This window comes from Tamandua tetradactyla, chromosome 20 (assembly GCF_023851605.1).
Source record: "Tamandua tetradactyla isolate mTamTet1 chromosome 20, mTamTet1.pri, whole genome shotgun sequence".
NCBI lineage: Eukaryota > Metazoa > Chordata > Mammalia > Pilosa > Myrmecophagidae > Tamandua > Tamandua tetradactyla.
This window is the reverse complement of record NC_135346.1, coordinates 20,371,931-20,395,617: the sequence shown is the minus strand read 5'-3', so window position 1 is coordinate 20,395,617 and position 23,687 is coordinate 20,371,931. Positions and strand designations below refer to the sequence as shown.

General features: G+C 37.2%; 1 long non-coding RNA gene across 7 annotated transcripts in view; it reads left to right on the top strand.

Annotated features, from left to right (window-relative positions):
• LOC143663850 (uncharacterized) overlaps positions 1–23,687 on the top strand; it is a 110,654-nt gene that overhangs the window by 49,557 nt on the left and 37,410 nt on the right. The window contains exon 4 of one of the 7 annotated variants that reach the window (XR_013166214.1): positions 7,590–8,524. The exons of 5 other annotated variants lie outside the window; for them this stretch is intronic. This is a non-coding gene — a long non-coding RNA (uncharacterized LOC143663850). Of the gene's footprint in view, positions 1–7,577; positions 8,525–23,687 lie in introns of those variants that run through there. One more of the 7 variants, XR_013166208.1, reaches the window with a different exon arrangement.

Below are 23,687 nucleotides of genomic sequence, written 5' to 3'. Positions count from 1 at the left end.
ATTTGGAAACCACATACAGTATAAAGACTTGATATCCTGTGTACATAAAGAAATTATACAGCTCAACAATGAAGGAACAAGCAGCCCAATTATAAAATGGGCAAAGGATATGAATAGACACTTTTCTGAAGAGCAAAGATAGCTAAAAGCACATGAAGAGATGCTTATCTTCATTAGCTATAATGGAAATGCAAATTAAGATAACAATGAGATATCACCTCACACCTATAAGAATAGCTGCTGTTAAACAAAAAGGAAACTACAAATGTTGGAGAGGATGTGGAGAAAGTGGGGCACTTATTGACTGCCGGTGGGAATACATAATGGTACAGCCACTGCGGAAAACAGTTTGGTGAGTCTTCAGAAAACTGTTTCTTGAGTTTCCCTATGACCTAGAAATGTCAATACTTGATATATACACAGAAGAGCTGAGGGCAGTGACACAACAGACATTTGCACACCAATATTCATAGCAGCACTATCCACAATTGCCAAGTACCCATCAACAAATAAATGGATAAACAAAATGTGGTATATATATATATACAATGGAATATTATGCAGCAGTAAGATGAAATGATGTCCTGAAACATATGACAATGTGGATGAAACTTGAGGACATAATGCTGAGTAAAATAAGTCAGTTACAAAAGGACAGATACTGTATGATTTCATTATTATGACTCTGGTAAAGGTAATCTCAGAGGTTACACTGTAGAATACAGACTAGAGGTACACAAACGCTAGAGACAGAGGAAAGGTGACCCAAAGACGTTGAATATAAGTGCAGGGAACAGATAGAAGTGATGATAATGAATTAGCAGGTTTATAAGTAGCATTGCCATATTGAAGGTGAATATGACTGAAAAGGGATGTATAATGCCATATATCCCAATGATTAAATTTATGATTATAAAAATAAGTTCTCACATGAACTATTTCAATGGTTTGATAGTGGACAAGGAGTCAATGGTAGATGGATACAGGGGGAAACTAAAAATGCATGTTGTGGCCAATAGCTAACAGGAAGATATCAACAGTACCACAGCACCACCAGGGACAACTAACTGGGGGGAAGAGGAACAAGTGATAAGGGGTAGTTTTGATTTGATAGTTGGTGATGTTATTTTTGCCAATTCTTTACCATTATGGACCAATAAAAATTGTCTAAAATTGAGAGTGCTGCTGATTTTATAACCAAACAAAGGTACTGTAAGATGTCGTTTCTTTATTTTGGACATTGTCCATGATGCCCAACAGATAGAGGGAGCCGAAGGATACAATGACTGAGAAGTACAATAGCGAATGATGATACATTTATATGATGGAATTTGGTGCAGCTGCAAAAAGGAGGGACTTTGAAGGGCACACAACAAATTGAATAAGCCTTGGGACAATGGGCTGTGCAGAATGAGCCAGAAACTAAAGAATAAGTATGCTAAGGTCTCTCTCAGAAAATACTTATTCAAAAAATGAGAACCTGGATTGTGGGCCCTTACAGCCACCACATTTGGTCTGAAGTTGTGGGTGTATTTCTGGATTCTGAGACACTGAGCTACATATGTATCAGCTGGTATTTCCCCGGAACTTTGAGTAGTTCCATGACATCTGGGTTCCAGAAATATAGGGCTGCAGGTTTGAAAGTTAACATAGCTATATAAAATAACAGTTGAAGTAACCAAGAAAGAGATCAGGCCCCAGTTAGAGTTAAAAAAAAAATAAAAAAAAAACAATTTTGCTGGGTCCAAGGTAAATTAGGATGCAGGATAAAAGAAGATAGTGTAGTACTTTAGACTTTCAGCTGCTATATGAGATCAAAGGCAAAGAGAATTTTTATGTCTTGAACCTAACTTTTCTGTTACACAGAGTCTGAATTAGCCTCTCTAGATAGCTCATCTAGATAGCCCAGACTCCTGGAGTTCAGAACTGGAACGAGGCCTTGTAATTTTTCCATGTCTTGGTGTAGTGCCAGGATACATCTTAGACTATGGTGGGCTAATAATTAAAACATAATAGTAGAGTCCTTTGAGGATCTGAAGGGGGAAGATACATATATGTGGAACTATTAAACTCCCATTCTGGGAAACCCTGGGTACCCTCCCAACCACTGGGGACTCCCAAGAAAATAGGCCAAACTCTAGATTTTAAGACTTGCTCTTATGAAACTTATTACTATTACTATAGGGAAGAAGCTAAAACCACTCATAATGAGGCATAAAAGTTACTTCTGGGAAGACTCTTTTTTGTTCAAATGTGGCCTCTCTCTCTTTAAGCCTAACTCTGCAAGGACAATCGTTGCGCTCTCCCCTACATGCTACAAGCCATTCAGGGGTGAAAATCTCTCTGAAAACACAGGATGAAAACACAGACTCCAAGTCATGAATCTAACTCTGGCACTGTGGGATCAACAATGCCTTCCTGACCAAAAGGGGGAAAGAAGTGTAATAAAATAAGGCATCAGTGGCCAAGAGAGATCAAATGGAGTCAAGAGGTTGTTCTGGAGGCTGCTCTTACAAAAGCCTCAGTTAGATAGTGGTAATTGTCATGGTTTTCTGAGCCCTAATCAATAGCAATCCTGTTGTCTCTTAAGAACACCCAGGGCTCAAACTGAGACTCTATAAAGGTTTCTAGCACTAGGTTTGCCTTCCTGCAACATATAATTCCCAGAGGGTTCCTGGGCCAGATAAATTCTGAAACCCAGAGAGATCAGCCTCTCCAGGACTATCAATTAATTACATCCCCCTATCATTCAGCGTGGACACCCCTTCTCAATATGAAAAAGTCACAACAGGCATTACCCAAAGAACTCTGTAGAACGGTAGAAGGATTACAGTAGAAGAAGGACGTATACCAAAGAAAATGGGATTTAACAAATGAGTATGGCTGCTGAATCACTATATTAATATTCCTTCTAGCTTCCAGTGTTCTGAAGCAGCTAGAAGGAAAAATCTGAGATGATGGAATGGTAGCCCATGACAGACTCTGGTATCTATTCTGTAACTGCTTGTTGAAATGTGTTTGAAAATTAATGCTTTTTTCTTTCTTTGCCTTGTATATATGTTATATTTTACAACAAAAAATGTTAAAAAAAAAAAAAAAGCATGGTACTGGCATAAAGATAGATATATTGACCAATGGAATTGAATTGAGATTTCAGAAATGTACCCTTACATCTATGGCCAACTGATACTTGACAAAGCTGCCAAATCTAATGAACTGGGATGGAATAGTCTTTTCAATAAATGGTGCTGGGAGACCCAGATATCCATATCCAAAAGAATGTAAGGGCCCCCCTATCTCATACCTTATAAAAAACTAACTCAAAGTTGATCAATGGCTAAATAAAGATCCGATACCGTAAAACTCCTAGAAGAAAATGCAGGGAATCATCTTAAATATCTCATGATAGGCAATGGTTTCGTAGACTTTGCACTCAAACACAAGCAATGGAAGAAAAAATAGATAGATGAAACCTCATCAAAATTAAAAACTTTTGTGCTTCAGAGGACTTTCTCAAGAAAGTGAAAAGGCAGCCTACTCAATGGGAGAAAATATTTGGAAACCACATATCTTATAAGAATTTAAAATCCAGAATATATAATAAAATCCTACAACTTAAGAATAAAAAGTCAAACAATTCAAAAATGTGCAAAAGACCAGGAACAAAAACACAAACATTATTTCATCTCACTAATATGGACTAACTATAATGTGCAAACTCTGAGAATTGAATCCAAGGGGAACGCTTATTGTAAAAGTTCCTAGATTGTAAGCCCTTTCAGCAGTCACATCTATTCCTGAGTAGTAATGGTTATGTCTAAATTCTGAGATGCTGAGCTCTTTGTGTATAACTGGTCAGTGTCTGGAACTTTGGATATCTCTGTGATACCTGAGACTCAGAGCTAGAGTTCTGTAGCTCTCAAAGTCAGTATTATGTGATATAGCAACTGTTTTAAAAGCTGAAAAAGTGATCATTCTTCAATTAGAGTAATAAATGAAGTGATCTGGTTAGAATAAGGTAAATCAGACTAAAGGGTAAAGGATGATATTGACTATGTTTTAAAAATTCAACTTCTATGTGAGACCAAAGGAAGAAATGTTTATTTGGTGCAAAATGTGTATTTTTCTGTAGCACACTATTTAGTTTAACTTCTATGGTCAATTTATCCTAACACCATAATTACATGGAACCATGAATAAGGAGTGACATTTTGTTGGTTTGTACTGGGTAGTGTGATGCCCTGAAACATCCCAAAGTAATTTGGACAGAGAATAAAAAAGTATTTGCAAAGTCCTCTTAGGAGACGGGGGTGGGAAATGTGGAAGTATTAAACTTCCCCACCTGGGGAATTCCTGATATTCTCGCAAGCATTGGGAACTACCAATTTAATGAGCCAAACCCTCGATCTTAGGGCTTGCCCTTATGAAATTTACTCCTGCAAAGGAGAAGGTAAGCCTACTTATAATTATGCCTAGGTGTCACCCCCAGAGAACCTCTTTGTTGCTCAGATGTGGCCTCTCTCTCTCAAAACCAGCCCAGCAGGTGTACTCACTGCCTTTCCTGCTACATGGGACATGACTCCGAGGGGTGTAAATCTTCCTGGCAATGTGCAACAGGACTCCCAGGGATGAGCTTAGGCCTGGCATCATGGGATTGAGAAAGACTTCTTGGCCAAAAGGAGGAAGAGAGAAGTGAGACAAAATAAAGTTTCAGTGGCTGAGAAATTTCAGAGTTGAGAGGTTATCTTGGAGGTTATTCTTATGCATTATATAGATATTCATTTTTAGCTTATGGTGTATTGGAGTAGCTAGAGAGAAGTACCTGAAACTGTTGAAGTGTATTCCAGTAGCCTTGATTCTTGAAGATGATTATTTAACTATATAGCTTTTATAATGTGACTGTGTGATTGTGAAAACCTTGTGTCTGATGCTCCTTTTATCCAGGGCATGGGCAGATATGTAAAAAAAAAATGACAGAAAAATCAATAAATTATGAAGGGGAGATAAGGGTAAAAAATGGGTAGATTGAAATGCTGGTGGTCATTGAGAGGGAGGGGTCAGAGGTATGGGATGTATGAGTTTTTTATTTCTTTTTCTGGAATAATGCAAATTCTAAAACTGATCATGGTGATGAATATACAACTATATGATATTGTGAGCCATTGATTGTATACTTTGGATTGACTGTATGTGTGTGAACATATCTCTATAAAAATATGTTAAATAAATAGAATGAATATCGTAGAAGCTATAAAAATATAATGCATGCTGTTTGTAAATCTATATTGTTTCACTCAACAATATAATATGACCACTATTTGCCATTATCAAATTTTATTCCACTATTTCATTTGAATTATTTTTAAAAATGGAGAAAAGACTTTGACAGTCATGTTTCCATAGAGGAAATACAAATGGCTCAGAAGCACATGAAAAGATGCTCAGCTTAAGTACTGTTAGAGAAATGCGAATCCATACCACAATGCAATATCATTTCACATCTACTCGAATGGCCACTATTAAAAACAAAACAAAACATAAAACTGCAAGTTTTGGAGAGGATGTGGAGAAATAGGAACAATATTCACTACTGGTGGGAATGTAAAATGGTGCAGCCACTGTGGAAGACAGTTTGGTGGTTGCTCAGGAAGATAAGTATAGAATTGCAATATCCAGCAATCCCACTAGGTGTATACCCAGAAGAACTGAAAGCAGGGATGTGAACAGACATTTGCACACTGATGTTCATTTTGGCATTATTCACAATTATGAGGAGATGGAAGCAATCCAAGTGTCCATCAACTGAAGAATGGATAAACAAAAACGTGGTATATAGTGTGATGGAAAATTATTCAGCTGTAAGGAGGAATGAATTCCTGATGCATGTGACAACATAGATCAACCTTCAGGACATTATATTGAGTGAAATAAACCACACACAAAATGGCAAATGCTGTATGATTGCACTAATATGAACTAATTGTAATGAGCAAACTCATAGAGTTAGAACCTAAAAGATAGGTTACAGGAGCTAAAATGGGAATAGAGAATGTGGAGCTGATGCTTCATTTGTGCAGAATTTCCAAATAGGTTGATTGTTAATGTTTGGAAATGGATGGTGGTGATGGTAGCACATTATTGTGAGTGTAATTAACAGCTGCTGTATTATGCATTTAGGGAATGTAGTTTAAAAGGAAAATTTTGGGGTCATGTATTTTACTAGAAGGAAAGCTAGAGGATAAAACATGAGACTGTGGAATACCATGAACCCTATGTGGATGATGATTGTGGTTAATAGTACAAAAATTAGAATGTACAAAAGTACATTACTAGGACTCAGTGTTAATTATAAGAAGGAAATAACACCTGAAGCAAAATATGCAGTAGCTAACAGTAATATTTTAATATTATTTCATCAATTGTAACAAAGGTACCAAACCAATGCTGTGTCAATAATAGGTAGGTATATAGAAATGTTGTATTTTTTTATTCTTAGAAAAATGTTATATGTCACAGAAACAAATTTCCTTGTCAGTTATAGTATTTTACTCTGATGCTTGTCTGACAGTGCATGTGGTCAGCTGCAGGTCAAAGCTTCATCTTTAGCAAAACAAACAAAGAAACAAAAAAACACAGCCTTCGTGAAAAACAAGACAAGTATATAAATTATATTCTACCTGTCAACATAACCCTGATAAGAATCTAAAGTTGGGACGAGGTCAGGTATCTGACAGACAGGGTCCTTGAACTTTATATATCTTGAACTTTATATATCTACATACTCATATGTGATATATATGTGTCCTTGTTATCCTAAGTCTGTTTTCTAGGTAGATAGAGTCTTTTCCTTGTCACAAGGCTACTGCCCTCACAGTAGGTAAAAATGGATTAAACTTCCCCACCTGGGGAATTTTTGCTATTCTCACAAGTAATATGACCAAAAGCTCTGGAATATATAAGCCTTTTGCCTATTAAAAGAAAATATGCTAATAAGCCAAGCCTAGATCTTAAAGCTTGCATCTATAAACCTTATTTCTGTCATAATGAAATTAAGCCTACTTATAATTAATGCCTAAGAGTCACCCCCTGAAAGCCTCTTTGTTGCTCAAGTGTGGCCTCTCTCTAAGCCAAACTCTGCAAGTAAACTCATTACCTTATCCCCTAATGGGACATGATTTCCAGGGATGAGCCTCCCTGATGCCAGTGGATTACTACCAAGCATAAATCAGTGAAGTAGTCAGAGAAGGACCTTGATCAACAGGGGGAAATATTAAATAATATAGGGTGTTTATGGCTAAGAGATTTCAAATAGTCTGAGGTTAGTCTGGAGGTGACTTATGCAGGTTCTAGCCAGATTTTACAAACTGCCACAGTATGCAAAGCCTCAAACAAAAGTGCTCCTGAGGGTACAAGGGATGTCAGAACATGAAATCAACATCCCTTCAGCAGGCTCTATCTGGAAATCTATGAAAAGCTATTTATTCAGTGTAATATAGTTATATTCACTTTCGAATCCCCTAATCATGATTCTTCTATTTCTTTTATTTGAACCTACAATTTTCAATTTACTTGCTAAGTTTATTTCTCAGAGACTTAAAGTTTCCAGATTGTTCCTACACCAGTTGAGTCCTGAAACCCTGAAAATATGCAGTCAGCTCCCACTTTCCAGTTCTTCAGGCCTGCTATAGACAACCAACAAAATGATGATGATGGATCAGCACCATTTCCAAAGCAGGGAGTATCTTCAACTGCAAGCAAAACAATTCCATTCCTCTGCCCCATGATGTCTACATCCCTTCTCAGCCTGAAGCATCCAGAGTGGTCATTGTCCTAAATCCCTCAAGATTGAGGAATGAACAAAATAAGGAGGGGATTACAACTGCTGACTGCAGCAGATTCATTGTTACTGTAGTTATTGTCTTGTGTTAACCAAGTAATTGTAACATTGCTATGAAAAAAGATTTTTAAAAAGTCAGTTGACTGTAAATGTTAGGATTTGTTTCTGGATCATCAATTCTATTTCATTGTTCTGTATGTCTTTTCTTATCATAGTACAACACTCTCTTGATTACTATAGCCTTGCAGTAAGTTTTTAAATAAGGAAGTATGAGTCCTCCAACATTGTTCTTTTTCAAGGTGGTTTCGGTTATTCTGAGTTGCCCCCTACCATTCTTACCCCGGGAACAAGGTCTTGTCCACATTCCCTTATGGTATCCTCTGACCTTAATTCTCACCCTCTCCAACCTCATCTCGCAATACTCACTCCTCCACTCCTCTACTTTAGCTACATGGGTTTTCTTTCAGTTTCTTAAACATTCAAAACTCCTTCCTGCCTGAAGGCCTTGCACTCATATTCCCTTTGCCAAAAATTTATCCCCTCCACCTCCCACTCTCCTTATTCCCAAAGCTAACTTCTTTTTTGTCAAGATTTCTGCTCAGGTGTTATCCTTTTACAGAAGCTCTCAGTAACCCCCACCCTCCATTAGCCAGCCATCAACCCTCCCTCATTAGCTCATTAACTTGTAATATTGCATTTATCTATTATCTCATGTATGTACTATTATATATGTATTCTGCCTCCCAAACTTCAATGTACTTATCATTTATCTTGTCATGATCTTTTTTTTTTTTTTTGTTACTTCTCTTCTTCATTCAATTCCTACACTGAAAATACTGGCTGGCATATTACAGGTATTTAATAGATATTTTTGTTTGTTTGGTTTTGTTTTTAATTTTTTAATTTTATTTTTTTAAATACTAAATAACAAACAAACAAACGCAATTATCATTAAATTCCAGTTCTCTAAAACAAAACAAAACAAAACAAAAAACATTCCTATTTTCATCATTCCATTCCACATATATAATCAGTAATTCACAATGTCATCACATAGTTGTATATTCATCATCATGATCATTTCATGGAACATTCGCATCTATTCAGAAAAAGAAATAAAATGAAAACAGAAAAAAAATTTATACAAACCATACCCCTTACCCCTCCCTTTCATTGATCACTAGCATTTCAAACTAAATTTAACATTTGTTCCCTATATTATTTTTATTCCATATGTTCTACTCGTCTCTTGACAGGGTAGACAAAAGGAGCATCAGACACAAGGTTTTCACAATCACACAGTCACATTGTGAAAGCTATATCATTATACAATCATCTTCAAGAAACATGGCCACTGGAACACAGCTCTACATTTTCAGGCAGTTTCCTCCAGCCTCTCCATTACATCTTGAATAACAAGGTGATATCTACTTAATGCATAAGAATAACCTCCAGGATAACCTCTCGACTCTGTTTGGAGTCTCTCAGCCATTGACACTTTGTCTCATTTCACTCTTCCCCCTTTTGGTCGAGAAGGTTTTCTCAATCCCTTGATGCTGAGTCTCAGCTCATTCTAGGATTTCTGTCCCACGTTGCCAGGAAGGTCCACACCCCTGGGAGTCATGTCTCACACAGACAGGGGGAGGGTAGTAAGTTTGCTTGTTGTGTTGACTGGCGAGAGAGGCCACATCTGAGCAACAAAAGAGGTTCTCTTGGGGGTGACTCTTAGGTCTAATTACAAGTAGGCTTGACCCATCCTTTGTGGGGTTAAGTTTCATATGAACAAACCCCAAGTCTCGGGGCTCAGCCTATAGCTTTGGTTGTTCCCACTGCTTGTGAGAATATCAAGAATTCAACTTGGGAAAGTTGAATTTTCCCCCATTCTCACCATTCCCCAAAGGTATGCAAATACTTTTCGGGGCATCACTCTGGACAAACCAACAAAATCTCATGTCCTACTCAAGGTTTCATGTACTTATGGTGTTCAATTAAGCTGTCTACATAAGTTATATTAGGAAATGCACTCGTCAAAATATAAATTTTGTACCAAATAAACATTTTTTGCTTTAGTCTCACACATAAGTTGAAATTTTAAAATACTAATTACCATCTATTTTCAGCACCCTGCAGTAATGACATTCCTTTGTTCTTCCTCATGCAAAAATATTTTTAAAATTTGTACATTTAGTCACTATCATTTAATAGATTTTTTCTTTTTTTTAATTTAATAGCTATTTTAATGAATGAATGAACCAGTCAACCAGCCAGTCAGACAATCTGTGGACCCACCTGTTAGTGGGATTCAGCACTACAAAGAAAGCTAAAAGGCAGTGAACTGGTTCTTAAATCAGGATTTTTTTCCTTAGTTTGCACCAGTCAGCAATTCCTCCCTCCTTTCATTCCAAGCTTTCCCCCAAGCATTCCCTCCTAAAATCTACCTGCATTTGAGGAAGTACATACATAAAGATACATTCCCTTCCTTACCAATCTTTGTTCTATTGCTCTCAGGAAAAAAAAGTCTAAAGATGTCTCTCACCATAGTATATATATATGAACAACTGCACACCTAGGTTATTAGAGAAACAGCGTTTGCAAAGACAAAAATCTAGAGTGTTGGGAAGCATGACATACTGGACAAAGGGACAAAAGAACATAGAAATAAGAGGCTTAAAACCCAGAACTGGAGGGAGAATCAGATCCTCAGGCACGAAGCTCGGGAATTCACATTATAACAACCTTTGCAGTGATTCTAATGCCTATAAAAGTTTGAAAATGATTGTCCCACAACTACAGACTAGAGAGGAGAGAAGGGTGAATGTTATTAATGAGAAGAGATTTTTCCCTGCAGTTTGGGAGGCTCTAAAAACCCAAAGTACAACCTCTAGGCCTTTCATCTAAAGATCTTTAAAAATGTCACCAGCATCAATTAACCCTTATGACACACTAGACTGAAAATCCAGGCTCTTGGCCCCATTTTACTGACAAAGAGTTAAAGCCTAGGGTTTATTTTTTTCTTTAACTTTTTTTTATTGTGAAATATAATATATATACAAAACAATAAATTTCAAAGTACATTTTAACAAGTAGTTCTAGAACAAATGTCAAAGTATGGTATGGGTTACAGTGCCACCATTTCAGATGTTTTCTTCTAGCTGCTCTAAGACACTGGAGACGAAAAGAATTATCAGTGTATTGATTCAGTACTCATACTCATTTGTTAAATCCTATTTTTTTGTGATATAACTCCTCCTTCTTCTTTGATCCTTCTTCCACTCCTTAAGGATTTTGGATAATGACCATTCTAACTTCTTCATGTTGAAAAGGGTTGTTGACATTATGGGATAGCAGAATGCAATGGTTGATGCTCTTGGAGAGACTGTTAACTGTGGGTTTCAGGGCTTTTATCTGACCTAGGAACCATCAGGAGGTTATAGGTTTTTAAAAAATAAACTTAGTGAGTGAAACTTTTATAGAGTCTCAGATAGAGCTCTGGGTCTTCTTTACAGGAGTACTGTTGGTTGGGGCTTGGCATACCATGGCAATTAGCAATATCTAGCTAATGTTTGCATAATAGTAACCTCCAGAATAGCCTTTTGACTGTATTTGAACTCTCTTAGCCACTGATACCTTAATTTATTACATTTCTTTATCCCTTTTTGGTCAGGTAGGCATTGTTGCTCCTGTGGTGCAAGGGCCAGGCTCGTCACTGGGAGTCATATTCTGTGTTGCCAGGAAGACTCATCCCTGAAGTCATGTCCCATGTAGGGGGGAGGGTAATGATTTTCCTTGGGCTTAGAGACAGAGAGGCCACATCTGAGCAACAAAAGAGTTCTCTGGAAGTAACTCTTAGGCATATTACAGGTAGATGTGGTAGTTAGATTCAGTTGTCAACTTGGCCAGGTGAAGGTACCTAGTTCTATTGCTGTAGACATGAGCCAATGGTACCTGAACCTCATCTGTTGCTCATTACATCTAAAAGGCGTGCCTGCTGCAATGAATGATGTTCGATTTAATTGGGGGCTGGTGCTTAAATGAGAGAGCTCAACGTAGCACAGCCCAAGCAGCTCAGCATACCTCATCTCAGCACTCGCGGCTCAGCCCAGGCCTTTGGAGATGCAGAAAGAAATCACCCCAGGGAAAGCTGTTGGCCTGGAGAGGCCAGCAGAGACCATCCTGTGCCTTTCCATGTAAGAAAGAACCTCAGTGGAAAGTTAGCTGCCTTTCCTCTGAAGAACTAACGAAATAAATCCCCTTTTATTAAAAACCAATCCATCTCTGGTGTGTTGCATTCCGGCAGCTAGCAAACTAGAACAGTAGGCTTAGCTTCTCCATTACAGATATAAGTTTCATCAGAGCAAGCCTCAAGAGCAACGGTTTGGCCTATTAACTTGGAAGTTGTTAATGTTTGAAAGAGTATCAGGGATTTCCCAGGTGGAAAGTTTAAGCCTGCAGTTCTGAGCTGGGAAAGGAATATCTCAGGCTTATGTGACCTGGACTGTACAAGCTAAGGGCTGTGTTTGAAGCCACATATGATGGTTAAGTTCATGTATCAACTTGGCTGGGTTATGGTGTCCAGTTGTTTGGTCAAGCAAGAATTGGCCTGATTGTTACTGTGAGGATATTTTGTGAATTTAAATAATCAGAAAGTCGATTATATATCTATGGCTGAGTATATCTACAATCAATGAAGGAGACTGCCTTCAGTGATAAAAAAAAAGTCCTTAAAAGTTGAAGAAGGCCTATCTTGAGGACAGTATATTGAGTAAAATAAGCCAGAAACTAAAACAAAATATTATAATGCCTCACTAATGTGTACTAACTATAATGTGCAAACTCTGAGAATTGAATCCAAAAGCATAGGGTATCAGGGGAAGACTTTTTGTAACAGTTCCTAGATTGTAAGCTCTTATAGCAGTCGCATCTATTCCTGAGCTCTTTGGGTATAACCTGGTTGGTCCCTGGAACTTTGGTTTTCTGGGTGATACCTGAGACTCACAGCTAGAGTTCTGTAGCTCTCAAAGTCAGCATTAACCCTTACAGCAACTGTTTAAAACACTGAAAAAGTGATAATATCTTCAATTAGAGATATGAATGAAGCTGATCTGATTAGAAGTAAGGTAAATCAGACTAAAAGGTAAAGGATTGTATTGACTGTGTTTTAAACTTCTGTGTGAGACCAAAGGAAGAAATGTTTATTTGGTGCAAACTTTATATTTTCTGTAGCACACAATAATTTAATTTCTATGGTCAGTTTATTCAAACACCATAATTCAAATGGAAATTTGAATAGGGAGTGAGATTTTGTTGGTTTACACAGGTTAATGTGATGTTCTGATACATCTCATAGTAATCTGGGCAGAAAATAAAAATGTATTTACAAAGTCCCCCGGAGGGACTCGTGAAAATGTGGAAATATTAAACTTCCCCACCTGGGGAATTCCTGATATTTTCACTAGCATTGGGGGCTAGCAATTTAATGAGACAAGCCCTCAATCTTGGGGCTTGCCCTTATGAAATTTACTCCTGCAAAGCAGAAGCTAAGCCTACTTATAATTATGCCTAAGAGTCACCCCCAGAGAACCTCTTTTGTTGTCCAGATGTGGCTTCTCTCTGAGTCAACTCTGCAGGTAAACTCACTGCCCTCCCCCTTACATGGGACATGACTCCTGGGGATGAGCCTGGACCTGGCATCATGGGATTGAGAAACCCTTCTTGACCAAAAGGGGGAAGAGAAAACAAAATAATGTTTCAAATAGAGTCATTCTGAAGGTTATTCTTATGCATTATATAGTTATCCCTTTTTAGTTTTTAGTGTATTTAGAAAAGTTAGAAGGAACTACCTGAAACTGTTTAACTATATTCCAGTAGCCTTGATTCTTGTAGATGATTATATAACTATATATAGCTTTTATGTCACATGTGATTGTGGCAACCTTGTGACTGACACTCTCTTTATCCAGTGTATGGGCAAATGAGTAAGAAAATAAAGACAAAAATAAATAAATAATAGGGAGGGGATAAGAGGTTTGGGATGTCCCAGGTGTTCTTTTTTTTATTTTTTATTGTTTTCTTTTTATTCTTATTTAAATTTTTTTTTGGAGTAATAGAAATGTTCAAAAATTGATTTTGGTCTGACTCTTAGTCTGCACTCTTTTGTTGTGGTTATTTAGTTTTGTTTCTAATTTTTGTTGTGTAGCCCATAAGCAATACAAAATTTTCCATTTTAACAGCTTTCATATATACAATTCAGTGATATTGATTACATTCACAATATTGTGCTACCATCACCACCATAAAAAATTGATTGTGGTGATGAATGCATAATTATATGATGATACTGTGAACCACTTATTGTACATTTTGAATGATTATATGATATGTGAATATATCTTAATAAAATTGCATTAAAAAAAAGTTGAAGCAATCAGAAAGAAGACTATTCATCTGTACTTCAGCCAGGCAGCTTCTCCAGGGGAATTCATCAGAAACCTTCAAAGGAATTCCCAGCTTGTGGCCTGCCCTAGAGAATTTGGCTTGCCCAACCCCACAGTCATGTGAGCCAATTCCTAAAATAAATCTCATATATTTACATTATCTGTGTGTGTGTGTGTATCTCCTGTCAGTTCTGTTTCCCCGGAGAACTCTAATACACCAAAACTGACCACAGAAATATTTTCCCCTATAAATGTGGTTCCCAGAGCACTTAGATTCATATGTATGTTTACCACATCTTGGCTGCAGGCAGGCAATGATTTGGCTGTCTCCCTGTCATTCAGATCTCAGCTTAAAGGTCACCTGCTCAAAGAGACTGTCCTTGAACGCCCATTTTAAGTAATGCCTTCTCCCAGTCCCTATAATGTTATCTTATGTTATTTTCTTCAGAGAATTTGCCATATATCTGCAATGACCTTATTTTGTCTGTTTGTTACTTCTCTCCTTCACTGTAAGATAAACTCCATTAAATCAGAAACTTTATCTGACAGTACATATTATTTATTTAAACATATAACAAATATTGAGCATCAACATGTAGTTTTTGTATGTTTAAATAAATAATATGTCTCAATGAAGGTGCTTTCAACCATATGTAGATGCTGTTATAATTAGTAAATATATACACTTTTAAATGATGAGAGATCCACTCAATCAGTGGATTCTTAGACTACCATGTGAGGGTCTTTATTCTAATCCTTTGAAAAGGGCTATCAGAGTTTCCATTACTAACATTATATGGATTCAAATTTCTAATCTAAACGAACTTCTAGCCAAAACAACTAAAATACTAGGTTAAGTATATTTTTAACTCTAAGTTTCACAGATGAGCTGGCACAAAAGTAAGGAGTTAGAATGATCCCTGAAACAAACTGCAACCAAGAGCACTTCTCCTTGGAGCTTTTTCTTCCACGTCACTGCCCACTCTTCATTCTCCTCCTTTGCTTGTTATTCCTCATCCTCTTACCCCTTAGCATTGGAATGTCCCAAGATTTGGTCCTTGGATCTGACCTCTCTCCACTCCCTTAGCAATCTTATCTAGTCTTTTTTTTTTCTGACTCGGACCTCTCCCCCTGACCTCCAGATCTACATATCCAGCTGCCTATTTGATGTCTCTCCTTGACTGTCTATGCAGTTTGAAACTATTATATACCCCCAGAAAAGGCATGTTTAATCCTGATCCAATCTTGTGAAAGCAACTGTTTCTTTTAATCCTGATTCAATACTGTAGGATGGAAATTTTTTATTCAATTATCTCCACAGAGAGGTGACACATCCAATTGTGGGTGTGGTCTTTTGATTAGATAGAGACATGACTCCACCCATTCAGGGTGAATCTTAAAAGAGGAAATATTTTGGAGAAAACTCAGAAAATGGGTGCAGATACTTGGAGAACAGTCGTGTCAAATCTCACAGAACGCGAGACCCAGATGTTGTAGATACAGGGCCCATCAGATATTGTTATGTGCCTTCCCATGAGATGCTAAGCAAGCCAGAACCCAGAGTTGTGTCCCAGAGGAGCTAAGTGAAGGCCCACAGATGCCAAGTGAGGAACAACCACTGGAAACAGAGTTTGAAAGCAACCAAGCCCAGGACCAAGGGACAGCAGATGCCAGCCACATGCCTTCCTAGCTGCAAAGAGGTGTTCTGGACAGCGTCAGCCTTTCTTGAGTGAAGGTAACCTCTTGATGGTGCATAGTTAGGACATTTTCTCAACACTAGAACTGTAAATTTGAAACTTAATAAATTCCCCTTTTAAAAGCCATTTCATTTCTTGTATGTTGCATCCCGGCAATTTAACAAACTAATACAAACTAATGATGTCTAAAAGGCATCATTCTTAAAATACCCATATATGAAATTAGTCAATAGCAATTCCATTCTTCTTTTTGCTTGGGCCAAACACTTGGGAGTCCTCCCTGACTCCTCTCTGAATTGTCAAACTGGATTTAAAAAATATATAACTAAATCTGACTATATGCTGGTTATTATAGATGTACCTAAAATATAAGAACACAAAGACCAAATTTCAAAGAATGTAAATATATAATATATTTACACAATATATTATATATTTACCTATATTATTATATAGGTAAATTCTAACCAAGAGAGAGTTGATTTAACTATATTTGCATCAGACAAAATACTTTTAAGCAAAAGGATTACTTGTCACTACATTATCTTGTAGTGATCTTATATGATCATTACAACATAGTAAAAAGATTGTTTAACTAGAACAATGTAACAATTCTAAACCAGAAGGTATCCAGTACCACATCTTTTAAAAATGCATAAAAGCAAAAATTGACTGACCTACAAGGAGATACTGACAAATTCATCATTATATTAGGTGTAGTAACATACATTCCCCAGTATTTGATAGCTCAGACCAAAAATATGTCATTGAAGTTATAAAACATCTTGAACAGCACAATTAGTAGGCTGGTCGAACAGAAAGAGATAGAAAACTGCTCCAAAAAATAGGAAAATAAACATTCTTTTCGAGCATATATGGAATACTTACAAAAATTGACCATGTGCCAGACCATAAAGTTATCCTTACAAATGTCTTAGAATTAATATCATGTAGACTCTATTCTCTAACCAAAATACAGTTAAGTTGGAAATCAGGTACAAAAGATAGAAATTGTAACAGAGGTACCACACTAGTGCAAAATGTTAATAACAAGAAAAACAGAGAGAGAGAGAGTTTGTATGTAGGGATTTATGGGAATCTGTAATTTCCTCACACTTTTTCTGTAAACCTACAACTGCTCTAATAAAAAAAAAAAGAAGGGGGGAAGCATGTTTGGAAATTTAAGAAATGCACTTCTCAACCACTTGTGGGTAAAGGAGAAATCATAATGGAAATTAGAAAATATTTAGAAATAAATGGTAATGAGAATACTATATATCAAAACTTGTGAAACGAGCTATTAATGTTATTTCTAGATACTGAGATGCTGTGCTACCTATGTCCAACCTGGTGTCTCCCTGGATTGGGTATGTGTGTGACACCTAAAACTCAAAGTAAGAGTTCTGCAGCTCTGAAAGGCAGCATAGTTATATACAAATGTTAAAGAAACTGAAAAAGAGATAGGCTTCAGTTAGAGATAAGAGCAGGACTAATTAATCAATAGGGTCGGGACTAAGATGAATCAGAATACAGGAGTGAGGATGACACTATATATTCTTTAGAACTTCAGCTACTGTATGAGCAAAGGAAGAGAGGTTTATTTTGTCCAAACCCTAATTTTTCTATAGCACACTGTGCTGGTTTGAAGGAATGTATGCCCCCTAGAAAAGCCATGTTTTAATCAAAATCCCATTTCATAAAAGTAGAATAATCTCTATTCAATACTGTGTGTTTGAAACTGTGATTGGATCATCTCCCTGGATGATGTGATTTAGTCAAGAGTGGTTGTTAAACTGGATTAGGTGACGACATGGCTCCACCCATTTGGGTGGGTCTTGATTGGTTTAATGGAGTCCTGTAAAAGAGGAAGCATTTCAGAGAGAGCAGAGAATGCTGCAGCACCATAAAGTAGAGAGTCCACGAGCCAGCAACCTTTAGAGATGAAGAAGGAAAATGCCTTCCGGGGAGCTTCATGAAACCAGAAGCCAGGAGAGGAAGCTAGCATATGACACTGTGTTCGCCATGTGCCTTCTCACTTGAGAGAGAAATCCTGAACTTCATTGGTCTTCTTGAACCAAGGTATCTTTCCCTGGATGCCTTTGATTGGACATATCTATAGACTTGTAATAGGGACATTTTCTCAGCCTTAGAACTGTAAACTAGCAACTCATTAAATTCCCCTTTTAAAAACCACTCCATTTCTGGTATATTACATTCCGGCAGCTAGCAAACTAGAACACACACAATCTAATTTAACCTCTCTGGCTAGCTCACTTAAACAACCCGACCATAGAGCCCAGAATGGGAATGAGGGCTTGTAATTTGGTATAGCTTAATGTAATACTTGGATACATCCCAGAGTATGTTAGGCAGTTAATTAAAAGTATGGGCAAAGTCCTTTGAGGGATGGAGAAAAAAATATGAAACTATTAAGCTTTACCACCAGGGAAACACCTGATACAGTCTCATATATTAGGGACTCCCAAGTCAGTAGGCCAAGCCCTTGATCTTGAGGCTTGCTTTTGTGAATCTTATTTCTGTAATGAAGAACGTAAGCCTACCTATAGTTATGCCTAAGAGTCACGTCCAGAAAACCTCTTTTGTTGCTCAGATACAGCCTCTCTCTCTCTCTCTCTCTCTCTCTCTCTCTCTCTCTCTCTCTCTCTCTCTCTCCGCCCAACTCCGCAAGGAAAGTCATTACGTGAAAGTCTCCCTGGCAATGTGGGACATGACTCCCGGGGATGAGCCTGTCCCTGACACCATGGGATCAACAACACCTTCCTGACCAAAAGGGGGGGAAATAAATGTACCAAAATAAGGTATCGGTGGCTAAGCAAGTTCTTATAGAGTTGAGAGGCCATTCTGGACATTACTCTTCTGGAAGCTTTAGCTAGTATTGCCAGTTACCACACTTTGCCAAACCCCAACCAAAATCATTCCTATTTAACCCTAAAGAACACCTAGGACTCCATCTGAGATTCTACAAGAGTTTCACATACAAAGATTACTTTCCAGAAACATACAACCTCCAGATAAGTTCGTAGGCCAAATAAGTCCTGAAACCCAGAGTGGCCAGCCTCTCCAAGAACATCAACTAGTTCCCCTATCTCATATTATCAACATGCATTCCCAACATGAAAAAGTTAGGAAGGGCAGAGTCCAAATGCCTCTAAAGATTGGGAGAAGGATCAGAGGAGAAAGAGGAGTTATAACAAAGAAGACAGGCTTTAATAAATGAGCATAACTACTGAATCATTATACTGATATTTCTTTACGTCCCCAGTGTCTTGGAGCAGCTATAAGGAAAAGCCTAAAATTGTGGAACAGTAACCCTTACCAAACTATTAAATCTGTTCTAGAACTACTTGTTACGATGTACTTTGAAATTTATTGGGATTTTTTTGTATATATGTTATATTTCATAATAAAAACTTTAAAAAAAAATAGCTGAGATGCAGCTAAAGTGGTATTTAGAAGGAAATGTTTAGCTATAAGTGCTTAAATTAGGAAACAACTAAGCCAAAAAATGAGCTGAGAAGTTAAAAAACAAAAGGTAAACCTAAGGAAATGAGAAGGAAGGAATAATAAAGAGCAGAAATTAATGAAGTGGAATACATTCAATAAAGAAGATCAACAAAGCCGAAAGTTAGTTATTTGAAAACACTAATAAAATAGGTGAACTTTTGGCGAGAATAACCAAGAACAAAAGGAGAATGCATGAATATACTAGAAACGATAAGAGAACCATTGCTAAATATGCTACAGAGATTAAATAGATAAAAATTTTAAAATATTTATGCCAATAAGTATGAAAAATTGGACACAATGGATAGAGTCCTAGAAAAATACAATTCACCAAAACTGACTGAAGAAATAAAGAACCTGAAAATCCTATAATCATTAAAGAAGTTGAATCAATTTAAACTTTCCACAAAGTAACCAACAGGTATATATGGCTTCTTCAGTGAATTCTACTAATGAATAGAAAAATGGATCACTAAATTGTAGTAGAATCTTATACAGCAATGAAAAGAAACCAACTATAGCTACAACATCAACATGATTGATTCCCAAAACAATGTTGAGTGAAAGAAGCAGAGAAATTCATACACTATAATTCCATTTGTATAATATTCAAAAATAGGCAAAATAATAGAGAAGCATATATAAATAGGTGTTAAAACTATAAAGAAAAGCAAGAGGAAATGTCCATAAAATTGAGTCTGGTGCCCAGAAGAGCTGAAAGCAGTGACACAAGCAGACAGTTGCACACTGATGTTCATAGAAGAATTATTCGCAATTGCCAAAAGATGGAAACAATCCAAATGTCCATCAACAGACAAGTGGATTAACAAAATGTGGTACATATATATGATGGAATATTATGCAGCAGTAAGACAAAATGTCATCTTGAAGCACATGACAAGATAGATGAGCCTTGAGGACATAATGCTGAGTGAAATGAGCCAGACACAAAAGGATAGACACTGTATGACTACATTTTTATGATCTGTATTAAAATCAGAGGCTTTTAATACAGAATATAGGGGACTAGAGATACATAGAAGCAAGAAATGGGTGAACAGTTAGCTAACGAAGTTGAACTCAAATGTAAGAGAATAGATAGACGGGAAGGTGGTTCTTTAGTGGGTCTATAAGTAATATTGCCACATTGAAGGTGAATATGATTAAAAAGGCTTTATAGACCTATGTGTCCCACTGATTAACACTAGGAATATAAATAAGTTCTTGCCAGAACTACTTCAAAGGTATGATTCTACAAAAAGTGTTTAAGTCCAGGGTACAGGGGGAAAACTGCTATTGCATGCTATGGGCTATGTTTAACAGGAAAACATTAGCAGTACCATAGCTACCAACAGGGGTAAATAATGGGGGGAGGGACAAGAGTTAAGGGGAGGTTTAGATTTCCTATCTTTCTCTTGAGAACAATGAAATTATCTCAAATTGAGAGTGTTGATGGACTGTGGTCTTTGGGTATTATACATGATGCCTAATGAATGCAGGTGGCTGAAGGATGTTCTGACTGAAAAGTAGATTGGCGACTGACGATGTATACATATGATCGAATATTGTGCTGCTACAAAAAGAAACAAAGTCATGAGTCATGCTATGATGTGAATGAACCTGTGAGGCAAAATAAACCAGAAACCAAAGAACAATTATTGAATGGTCTCCTTTAGAAAATGCTTATAAGAAAACAGGGGCCTAGATTGTAATCTCTTATAGCAGACACATTTAGTCTGGAGTGGTAATTATTATTTCTGGATTTTGAGAGGATGTTTTATATTTGTATAACCTGATATTTAGAGATAAGAACAAAGCTGATCAGGTCAAGATTAAGGTAATTCAGAACACAGGGGTAAGGAAGACATCTATATTTTAGAACCGCACTTACTCTAGACCAAAGGAAGAAAGGCTTATATTGTCTAGAACCTTAATTTTAAACATCATGTAACTCAACCTGTCTGGATAACTCATTTGAACAACTGAAACACAGGGAGTACAGAATAAGAATGAGGGCCTTTAATGCTGTATAGATTATTGTAATGCCTGGATACATCCTAGAATATATTAAGCAGATAATCAAAAAGTATTGGCAAGGTCTTTGAGGGATGGCAGAAAAAATATGGAACTATTAAACTAAACCACCAGGGAAACTCTGATACTGTATCTAACATTATGGATATTCAAAGCAATTGGACAAACCATTGATCTTGAGGTTTGCTTTTGTGAAGCTTATGTAGGTATCAGAGAAATAGCCTACCTATAGGTATGCCTAAGAGTTACTTCTGGAGGACCTCTTTTGTTGCTCAGATGTGGCCTCACTCTCTCTGTGCCCAACTCTGTAAGGGAAATCATTGCCCTACCCCCTACGTGAGACATGACATCAGGAGTGAAAGAATTCCTGGCGGCATGGGAAATGACTCCTAGGGATGAGTCCAGCCCTGGCACCGTGGGATTAACAATACCATCCTGACAAAAAAGGGGGAAAAGAAGTGTAACAAATGAGGTATCAGTGGCTGAGAGTTCAAATAGCATAGAGAGGCTACTCTGGAGGCTGCTCTTACACAAACATCAGTTAGACATTGCTACCTATCATAACTTGCCAAACCCCAACCAAAACCATTCCAGCCAATCCGAAAGAACACCTAGGGCAATATATAAGATTCTACAAAGGTTCCATGCACTAGGGTTACTTTCCAGAAACCTACAACCTCCAGAAGGGTCCCTGGACCAGATATGTCCTGAAACCTAAAGGGCCCAGCCTCTCCAGAATATCAGCTAGTTCTTGACAGCCACTTCCAACATGAAAAAGTTAGAATGGCCATAGCCCAAATACCTCTAAAGAGTGAAAAGTGATGGTGGACTTATACAGAGATGGTAGGGTTTAACAAATGAATATGATCGCTGAGTCATTGAAATATTTCTTTTAGTCTCCAATGTCTTAGAGCAGTCAGAAGTAAAAACCTAAAATTGTGGAATTGTAACCCATGCCAAACTCTGAAATCTGTTCTACAACTGATTGTTGTGCTGTGCTTTGAAAGGTATTGCTTTTTTGTATATATGTTATTTTTCACAAAAAAAGAAAGAAAAAAGTCGATTGTGATGATAAAAAAAATATTTATTCCTTCTAGTCTCCTATACTCTGGGGCAGCTAGAAGGAAAAATCTGAGAGAATCGTATGGTAGCATGACAAACTCTGGGATCTGTCCTGTAACTACTTTTTGAAGAGTGCTTTGAAAACTATTGCTTTTTTCTTTCTTTGCTTTGTGTATATCTTATATTATACAATAAAAAAAAAGTTTAAAAAAATTGAATATAGTGGTCACCTGGAGGGGAGATGCAATCAGGGAGGAGCACACAGAAGCGCTTCTAGGGTACTGGACATATTCTATTTCTTAACCTGAATTTTAGATACACAGGTGCTCTTAATTTGTACTTAAGAATTCTACTCTTAAGCAAATACCCTGGAAGAATTCTTGCACTTGCAGATGATATTTCATATCCTCTTTTGTATATATGGTATGTTTTTCAATTTAAAAGGCTATTCATTCTATGCATGTGTCAAAAATAATGAGGTAGATATGTGTGTACAGACATGAGAACAGTGTCCATTATATATTAACTGCCAAGCATGTTACAAAACTACAGTATAATCCCATTTTAATCAAAACATTAATGAGTTCATTGAAATAAATCTGAACAATATATATTAAAATGTGAATACCAGCTATCTCTGGGATGGTTTCCATTTCAAAATTATACATTTCTGTGGCACTTCAATAGTTTGCAGTAATCACATTTACTTTTATGGGCAGAAAGAAATAAGATTATTTTTACATGTGTAGAAAAATGTTTCAGATAGTTATCCCTTTTGTAAGAGGAAAGTAGTTCCCTGACAACCCCCAGATACTGTAAAAGACAGTTGTGAGGAGAGAAAGTATAAAATGGGAAGGGCCTTATAATGGGTAGATAGTGAATGAGGCCTTCTCAGTCCCTCTGGCTCACCAGCCTTTCCTACCACACAGCAAACCTGTTTGTTCCCTGCCGCTCTCCACCCCAACTCAGAAGAGGTGAGGTCTCTCCCCTCAACTCATGAGGTCTTAGCCAGCTGCTCCCTTATTCCAGGTCCCCCAACAGACTGATTATCCGGCAGTTAGGCCAAAAGCCAACAATGTCCTGACTTCCTGGATAAAC